The 10,441-nt window shown below is 50.6% G+C and overlaps 1 pseudogene; it reads left to right on the forward strand.

Annotated features, from left to right (window-relative positions):
• The first annotated feature begins 8,980 nt into the window (after positions 1 to 8,980).
• On the forward strand, positions 8,981 to 10,178 carry LOC142922604 (peroxisome proliferator-activated receptor alpha pseudogene; annotated as a pseudogene).
• The last annotated feature ends 263 nt before the right edge of the window (positions 10,179 to 10,441 follow it).

Here is a 10,441-nt window from a genome sequence, read left to right on the forward strand (position 1 = left end):
CCCAGCCCACCTACCACGCTCACACCTCCACTCTCTCACCATCCGTATCCCTCACCTCTACCTACTCCCTCACACTTTCACCTCCACTACCCTCCCTCACACTTACACTCCCCCCTCACCTACACTCCCCCACACCTACACTCCACCCCCTACTCCTCACACCTACACTCCCTCACACCTACACTCCCTCACACTTACACTCCCTCACACCTACACTCCCTCACACCTACACTCCCTCAAACCACCACTCCATCACACTTAACTCCCTCACACTTACAATCCCTCACACCTACACTACCTCACACCTACATCCTCACACCTACACCCCTCACACCAACACTCCCTCACACTTACACTCCCTCACACACTCCCTCACACCTACACTACCTCACACCTACACTCTCTCACACCTACACTCCCTCACACTTACACTCCCTCACACACTCCCTCACGCCTACACTCCTTCACACCTACACTCCCTCACACCTACACTCCCTCACACTTACACTCCCTCACACCTACACTCCCTCCCACTTACGCTCCCTCACATCTACACTCCCTCACACCGACATTCTCTCACACCTACACTCCCTCCCACTTACACTCCCTCACACCTACACTCCCTCACACCTACACTCCCTCACACTCCCTCACACCTACACTCCCTCACACTTACACTCCTCACATCTACACTCCCTCACACTTAAACTCCCTCACACCTACACTTGCGCACACCTACACTCCTTCACACTTACACTCCCTCACACTTACACTCCCTCCACTTACACTACCTCACACTTACACTCCCTCCCACTTACACTACCTCACACCTACACTCCTCACACCTACACTCCCTCACCACCACACTCCGTCACACCTACACTCCCTCACACCTACACTCCGTCACACCTACACTCCTCACACCTACACTCCCTCACACTTACACTCCCTCACACCTACACTTGCGCACACCTACACTCCTTCACACTTACACTCCCTCACACTTACACGCCCTCCGACTTACAGTACCTCACACTTACACTCCCTCCCACTTACACCTACCTCACACCTACACTTCCTCACACCTACACTCCCTCACATCTACACTCCGTCACACCTACACTCCCTCACACTTACACTCCTCACATCTACACTCCCTCACACCTACACTCCCTTACACTTACACTCCCTCACACCTACACTCTCTCACACCTACACTCCCTTACACTTACACTCCCTCACACCTGCACTCCCTCACACCTACACTCCCTCACACTTAAACTCCCTCACACCTACACTCCTTCACACACTTCCTCACACACCTACACTCCCTCACACCTACACTCCCTCACACCTACACTCCCTCACACCTACACTCCCTCACACTTACACTCCCTCACACCTACACTCCCTCACACCTACACTCCCTCACACTTACACTCCCTCACACTTACACCCCCTCATACCTACCCTCCCTCACACCTACACTCTCTCACTCCTACACTCCCTCCCACTTACACTCCCTCACACCTACACTCCCTCACACTTACACTCCCTCACATCTACACTCCCTCACACTTACACTCCCTCACACCTACACTTGTGCACACCTACACTCCCTCACACTTACACTCCCTACCTAAACTTCCTCACACCTACACTCCGTCACACCTACACTCCCTCACTTACACTCCCTCACACCTACACTCCCTCACACTTACACTCCCTCACACACTCCCTCACACCTACACTCCCTCACACCTACACTCCCTCACACCAACACTCCCTCACACTTACACTCCCTCACACACTCCCTCACACCTACACTACCTCACACCTACACTCCCTCACACCTACACTCCCTCACACCAACACTCCCTCACACCTACACTCCCTCACACCTACACTTCCTCACACCTACACTCCCTCACACTTACACTCCCTCACACCTACACTCCCTCCCACTTACGCTCCCTCACACCTACACTCTCTCACACCTACACTCTCTCACACCTACACTCCTCCCACTTACACTCCCTCACACCTACACTCCCTCACACCTACACTCCCTCACACACTCCCTCACACCTACACTCCCTCACACTTACACTCCCTCACATCTACACTCCCTCACACCTACACTTGCGCACACCTACACTCCTTCACACTTACACTCCCTCACACTTACACTCCCTCCCACTTACACTACCTCACACTTACACTCCCTCCCACTTACACTACCTCACACCTACACTTCCTCACACCTACACTCCCTCACACCTACACTCCGTCACACCTACACTCCCTCACACCTACACTCCCTCACACTACACTCCCTCACACTTACACTCCCTCACACCTACACTTGCACACACCTACACTCCTTCACACTTACACTCCCTTACACTTACACTCCCTCCCACTTACAGTACCTCACACTTACACTCCCTCCCACTTACACTACCTCACACCTACACTTCCTCACACCTACACTCCCTCACATCTACACTCCGTCACACCTACACTCCCTCACACCTACACTCCCTCACACTTACACTCCCTCACACTTACACTCCCTCACACCTACACTCCCTCACACTTACACTCCCTCACACCTACACTCTCTCACACCTACACTCCCTTGCACTTACACTCCCTCACACCTACACTCCCTCACACTTACACTCCCTCACACCTACACTTCCTCACACTTACACTTCCTCACACTTCCACTCCCTCACACCCACACTCCCTCACACCTACACTCACTCACACTTACACTCACACCTACACTCCCTCACACCTACACTTCCTCACACTTACACTCCCGCACACCTACACTCCCTCACACCTACACTCTCTCACACTTAAACTCCCTCACACCTACACTCCCTCACACTTACACTCCCTCACACACTCACACCTACACTCCCTCACACTTACACTCCCTCACCTACACGCCCTCACACTTACACTCCCTCACACACTCACACCTACACTCCCTCACACCTACACTCCCTCACACCTACACTCCCTCACACTTACACTCCCTCACACCTACACTCCCTCACACCTACACTCCCTCACACCTACACTCCCTCAAACCAACACTCCATCACACTTATACTCCCTCACACCTACACTCCCTCACACTTACAATCCCTCACACCTACACTACCTCACACCTACACTCCCTCACACCTACACTCCCTCACACCAACACTCCCTCACACTTATACTCCCTCACACACTCCCTCACACCTACACTACCTCACACCTACACTCCCTCACACCTACACTCCCTCACACTTACACTCCCTCACACACTCCCTCACGCCTACACTCCCTCACACCTACACTCCCTCACACCTACACTCCCTCACACTTACACTCCCTCACACCTACACTCCCTCCCACTTACGCTCCCTCACATCTACACTCCCTCACACCGACATTCTCTCACACCTACACTCCCTCCCACTTACACTCCCTCACACCTACACTCCCTCACACCTACACTCCCTCACACACTCCCTCACACCTACACTCCCTCACACTTACACTCCCTCACATCTACACTCCCTCACACTTAAACTCCCTCACACCGACATTCTCTCACACCTACACTCCCTCCCACTTACACTCCCTCACACCTACACTCCCTCACACCTACACTCCCTCACACACTCCCTCACACCTACACTCCCTCACACTTACACTCCCTCACATCTACACTCCCTCACACTTACACTCCCTCACATCTACACTCCCTCACACTTAAACTCCCTCACACCCACACTTGCGCACACCTATACTCCTTCACACCTACACTCCCTCACACCTACACTCTCTCACACCTACACTCCCTCACACTTACACTCCCTCACACCTACACTCCCTCACACTTACACTCCCTCACACACACCTACACTCCCTCACACTACACTCACTCACACTTACACTCACTCACACCTACACTCCCTCACACTACACTCACTCACACTTACACTCACTCACACCTACACTCCCTCACACCTACACTCCCTCACACTTACACTCCCTCACACCTACACTTCCTCACACTTACACTCCCACACACCTACACTCCCTCACACCTACACTCTCTCACACTTAAACTCCCTCACACCTACACTCCCTCACACTTACACTCCCTCACACACTCACACCTACACTCCCTCACAACTACACTCCCTCACACTTACACTCCCTCACCTACACGCCCGGTTTTTACACTCAACATTTAGAATCAACGTCACGTGTTTAGAGAATTTGACTGCTACTCATAGGTTTTTTCGGTAAAGTCACGTATGTAGAAATACAATAAAATAATATTGAAACAAAAACAATAACGACGTTTCGATCACAACACAAGCGATCTTCATCAGGTGTCAAGAACAAATCATGGAGGTAAATACAACAAGAAGATGAGAGAATTCAACAAACCCAAGAAACATTATGTGAAGCTTCTGTGTATGTGCAAGATGTGCTTGTTTCAGCTGCCGCGCTCTCTCTGGCCCCTCCCCCCAACCTTATTCCTATTTAAGGCTTCTGTTCATCCTCCAGCCCCCCTCTCTCTCTCTCCTTGCTTCCCTGTCCGTCTTTCCTCCCTCCTTGCCTCTTGTGAGCTTGTATATGTATTTCTACTGACTGTGTACCTCGTATTTTTTTCATTCTATGCTGGTATGTGCAATCCAGAGGTTGAACACGAAATTTAACACTCTTCTGAAATTCGTGGTCCGCCAGGAAGTGTCTGTGTTGTTGGCCTGACTGGTTGTGCTTCACATAATGTTTCTTAGGTTTGTTGAATTCTCTCATCTTGTTGTATTTACCTCCATGATTTGTTCTTGACACCTGATGAAGATCGCTTGTGTTGTGATCGAAACGTCGTTATTGTTTTTATTTCAATATAATTTTATTGTATTTCTACATACGTGACTTTACCGAAAAAAACAATGAGTAGCAGTCAAATTCTCTAAACGCGTGACGTTGATTCTAAATGTTGAGTGTAAAACCGGAGCACCCGGAGAAAATCCACGTGACCACAGGGAAAGAGAGAGACACGCAAACTACAAATACACAACAGGCGTCAGGGTCGGGATCGAACTCACGTTCTCCTGTATACCAGGCGTGGTAGTTAACATCTCCTAGCCACCATAGTGCCCAGAGCGCCATCATCCTGTGCGAGAGACACCGATTGACTGATCGATTGATCGCCCCCGGCGATGTTCAAGTCCACCTCTTGAACGGTGCAGGCCCAGAGCGCCATCATCCTGAGCCGGGGGATGGGGGGGGGGTTAGACGGCGGTCATGGAGAGGGGGGGGGTGCAAGGGTTGAGGGTTAGGTGACGGGCAGTGGGATTGAAGTGAAGGGATTGCTAGAGGGGGCCAAACGGGCTGGAGAAGAGATGGAGCTGATGCGGTACAAGATGATGTGGAGCTGAGTGTACTTGCCGATGACTGGTACCAACGGTATCAAGATCGGCCTCCGTGTGTATATAATCAGCACGTGTAATCTGTGTGTGTAATCTGTGTATGTAATGTGTATGTGTAATCTGTGTATGTAATGTTTGTGTAATGTGTGTGTGTAATCTGTGTATGTGTAATCTGTATGTGTAATCTGTATGTGTAATCTGTGTATATGTAATCTGTGTATGTAATCTGTATATATGTAATCTGTGTATATGGATTCTGTACGTGTAATCTGTGTGTGTAATCTGTGTATGTGTAATCTGTACGTGCAATCTGTGTGTGTAATCTGTATGTGTAATCTGTGTGTGTAATCTGTATGTGTAATCTGTGCATATAGATTCTGTACGTGTAATCTGTGTATGTGTAATCTGTGCATAAAGATTCTGTACGTGTAATCTGTGTGTGTAATGTGTGTGTCATCTGTATGTGTAATCTGTGTATATGGATTATGTACGTGTAATCTGTGTATGTAATGTGTATGTGTAATGTGTATATGGATTATGTACGTGTAATCTGTGTATGTAATGTGTGTGTGTCATTTGTATATGTAATCTGTGTATATGCATTCTGTACGTGTAATCTGTGTGTGAATGTGTATGTGTAATGTGTATGTGTAATCTGTACGTGTAATCTGTGTGTGTAATGTGTGTGTGTGTCATCTGTATGTGTAATCTGTGTATATGGATTCTGTACATGTAATCTGTGTGTGTAATGTGTGTGTAATCTGTATGTGTAATCTGGGTATATGGATTCTGTACGTGTAATCTGTGTGTGCAATGTGTGTGTGTAATCTGTATGTGTAATCTGTGTATATGGATTCTGTACATGTAATCTGTGTATGTAATGTGTGTGTCATCTGTACGTGTAATCTGTGTATGTAATGTGTGTGTGTAATGTGTATGTGTAATCTGTGTATATGTATTCTGTACGTGTAATCTGTGTATGTAATGTGTGTGTGTCATCTGTGTATATGTATTCTGTATGTGTAATCTGTGTGTGTAATGTGTGTGTGTGTGTAATGTGTATGTGTAATCTGTGTATATGGATTCTGTACGTGTAATGTGTGTATGTAATGTGTGTATGTAATGTGTGTGTAATGTGTATGTGTAATCTGTGTATATGGATTCTGTACGTGTAATCTGTATGTGTAATGTGTGTATGTAATGTGTGTGTAATCTGTATGTGTAATCTGTGTATATGTATTCTGTACGTGTAATCTGTGTATGTAATGTGTGTGTGTAATGTGTATGTGTAATCTGTGTATATGTATTCTGTACGTGTAATCTGTGTGTGTAATGTGTGTGTGTAATCTGTGTGTGTAATCTGTGTATATGCATTCTGTACGTGTAATCTGTGTGTGTCATCTGTATGTGTAATCTGTGTATATGGATTCTGTACGTGTAATCTGTGTATGTAATCTGTATGTGTAATCTGTGTATGTAATGTGTGTGTGTGTGTGTGTAATCTGTATGTGTAATCTGTGTATATGGATTCTGTACGTATAATCAGTGTATGTAATCTGTGTGTGTAATGTGTATGTGCAATCTGTGTGTGTAATCTGTGTATATGGATTCTGTACGTGTAATCTGTGTATGTAATGTGTGTGTCATCTGTTTGTCTAATCAATATGTGTCATCTGTGTGTGTGTAATCTGGAGTGTAATCTTTGTACGTATGTGTGTGTAGTCTGTGTGTGTACTCTGTACGTGTAGTCTGTGTGTGTGTAATCTGTACTTGTAACGTGTATGTGTAAGCCGTGTAATGTGTGTAATCTGTGTGTATGCAATGTGTGTGTGTAATCTGTATTTGTAATGTTTGTGTGTAATATGTGCAAGTAATCTGTGTGTGTGTACAATCTGTAGTGTTAACGTGTGTGTGTAATCTGTTCGTGGAATCCGTGTGTGTGTAATCTGTGTGTGTGTGTAATGTGCCCGTGGGGAGTAGTAGTGTCGCGGTTACAGGCTATACGTGGGATCTTTGTGTGTAACCTGTGTAATATGTTTGTAAATGTGTGTGCAATGTGTTTGTGTAATCCGTGTTTGTATAATCTGTGTTTGTGGGGGTGTGTGCGGTTTATGACTGTGTGATATCTTGAAACCAAGGTTGGTGCCAAAGAGCACAAGTCACGCACAGGTGACTGACTACGATGATGAGTTCAGCGGGGAGACAAAGGTGACTGGGTGTGGTCCCAGCCACACCACGCCAAATGGGGGCTCGCTGACAGCGGTCGTCTCGACGGCCTGCACAGCTGCATAGCAGCAAGTTTGTTGAACTTCTTTCGTGCCCAATGTAGCCACCCGTGCTCATCGCGGGTGCAGGCGCGGACCCAACAAGCTAAACACAAAACGCAGCTCTAAAGAAGTGAGTTTTGTCAATCTAGATGGCGATTTTAAAGTGCACAGCTCCCAGCTGATTCCTTTTTTGGGAAGGAAGAGGCGTTCCAGACGGCCGCAGAAAGCGTGTCCGCAAGCGCCACGCGATGCGGTGACCGCCGCCGTCATCTGTGTGAGATGGCAGCAGCCGGAAGCCACCGCCACCGCTGCGAGGATGGCCACCGGAGTCGACGTGGGAGGGGAGGGGGGGTGGGCACTTTGGCCGATCAGACATCATCAGTGTGAGGGACCGCCACACCATGTGAAACCACTGTTGGGTTTGTGACAACAGCACGATGATGATGATGATGATGTTGGGGGGAGTTTTCAGTTTTCACGTTCGGCGGGGGGGGGGGGTGCGCACTGAAGGCCCCCAGTGGCTCGCGGTGGCCTTAGCACACGAACAACACTCGCTGGCTTCATTCTCCTTGACGAGATGATGCAGGCTGCAGAGCGATGCTGCGGGCAGCAGGTGGCAGTGCGGTCACGGTGCTACCGAGGCCACGCGGTGGCCTTCCCTCTGCGTCTGTGTCCCTGTGTTTCAGCACTTGCGCCAACAGTGGGCTACGGGATATTTGTCTTCGTGTACACGCGTGTGTGTGTGTCTGTGTGTATGTATGTCCGTGTGTCTCATCGTGGTCGTATAACCTGGTGCGGTGGGTAAAATAAGCGCCACTGGGGAGACAAAGGCGGCCGAGTGTGGTGCTGGCCACACACCCCCTCGTGTGACGTCCCGGCCTGCGTAGGTGCTCGCTCACAGCACTTTCCCCAGCAGTATGCTAAGGCTACACGGGGGATCTTTGTCTTTATAGCGATAAACATGCCGCGCTACGAACCCAGTGACCCGAGTTCGATTCCCGCTCACGGCCAACACGTTTTGTCCGGGGAACTCGCGGTTTTCTCTGCCGTGTGTACACCACTCACTATCCCCAGTTGGACGTTCCACTGTAAGGACGGCAGAGCTTGGACAATTGTTGGCGAGCAACTCTGGGCCTTCCTTTCCCGCTTGCCTGTGGATTTTCTCGAACCCCTGAATCACCCTCCTCCCTGCCGCGTTGCGCGCCACGTGAAAGTCTCGGCCGGGCGAAATTTTCCCTCGCCGCTTTCTAATCGTCGCTCCCTTGCCCGCGCCCAGACCGACCGGGCCTCCTGGACGTGGGCCCCGTGGAGCGGATGCAGGAGCGCGTGCTGCAGGCGCTCGACCTGCAGCTGAGGCGCAGCCACCCCAAGAGCTCCTTCCTCTTCCCCAAGCTGCTGCAGAAGCTCTCCGACCTGCGCCAGCTGGTGGCCGAGCACGCCCAGATGGTGCACGACATTCGGCGCACGGAGGCCGACACGGCCATGCCGCCCCTGCTGCATGAGATCTTCAAGGACATGTACTGAGGCACCCCCCTTGGGTGGGGGGAGCCCCCTCGGCTGTACCCGCCCCACCCCCGCATTCTACCCCCCTAGACACACAACCCCCACCCCCGCTGCCCCTCGGTGGAAGGCTTTGACCTTCGGAAACTGAACTCTCTGAAAGTAAACACAACGGGTGGCGTGAGTGTGGGGGGGGGGGCGAGCGGGGAGGGAGGTGGACGTCTAAACAGTGGCCCCCACCACCGCCACCACCACACAGCCACCACCGGAGGAGGGGGTTGTGGGAGGTCCCCACCCCCCAACTGCCACTGAGCGGGGCAATGGCTGTGGTCCGGGAAGTCGCAAACTCTGTTCGTGAGCCTGCGTTTGCCACCAACGAAGAATACGTTATGATGCTGTTGCTGCTGCTGCTGATGATAATGGTGGTGATGACGATGGTGATGGCTGGTGATGGCAATGGTTATAGTATTGATGCTGCTGACAATGGTGAAGATGGTGATGATGCTGCTGATGACAATGGTGATGATGGCATCGGGGGTGGTGATGATGGTGATGTTTGATGGTAACGTTTTTAGAGTGGTGATTGGTGATGGACGTGGTATTGATGATGATGATGTTGCTTGTTGATGAGAGGAAGATGATATTGATGACGACGATGGGGATGATGACAGGACACGTGATCTCACGCGATGCCATCTCCAGACACCTACGACCACATCACCTGGAGTGCGCCAGAAGCGAGGAGAGATTTTACGTTGAGCCTGCCCAGTGGTGCTGGCGTCAGACAGACATTGTGGGGGCTGCCTCGACCTTCGTCGACTCGCACGGTGTCTCGATTTGAACCGACGCTCGCCCGTGTCACGTTGGGCATGCACGCACACGTGTACACACACGTGTACAGGATCTCGATCTTAATGCGAACCAGCATCGCGCGTCTCATGCATCACGCCGTGGCTTCGTTTGGCAATCACCGTGAATTGGGGGCGGAGGGGCGGACGAGATGGAGGGAGCGTGGGGCGGACGAGATGGGCAAAGCGGCGCCCGAGACGGAAGAGCAGGAACAGGAACCTTCGACTCGAGGCCCACGGCCACAACTGGACGGCTTCCCCTTTCACTTTCTTCTCTGCCCGGTTCCGCTTTATGTTGGGGGCGGGGTGGGTGGGTGGGTTCAGCCACCAGCGCCGTCATGAAGGACGCGTAAACATTCACCCCCCCCCCCCC

The sequence above is a fragment of the Petromyzon marinus genome, unplaced genomic scaffold (genome assembly GCF_048934315.1).
Source record: "Petromyzon marinus isolate PM22_M1 ecotype Great Lakes invasive population unplaced genomic scaffold, UKy_Petmar_22M1.pri1.0 PM_Scaffold_117, whole genome shotgun sequence".
NCBI classification, from domain to species: Eukaryota; Metazoa; Chordata; class Hyperoartia; order Petromyzontiformes; family Petromyzontidae; genus Petromyzon; species Petromyzon marinus.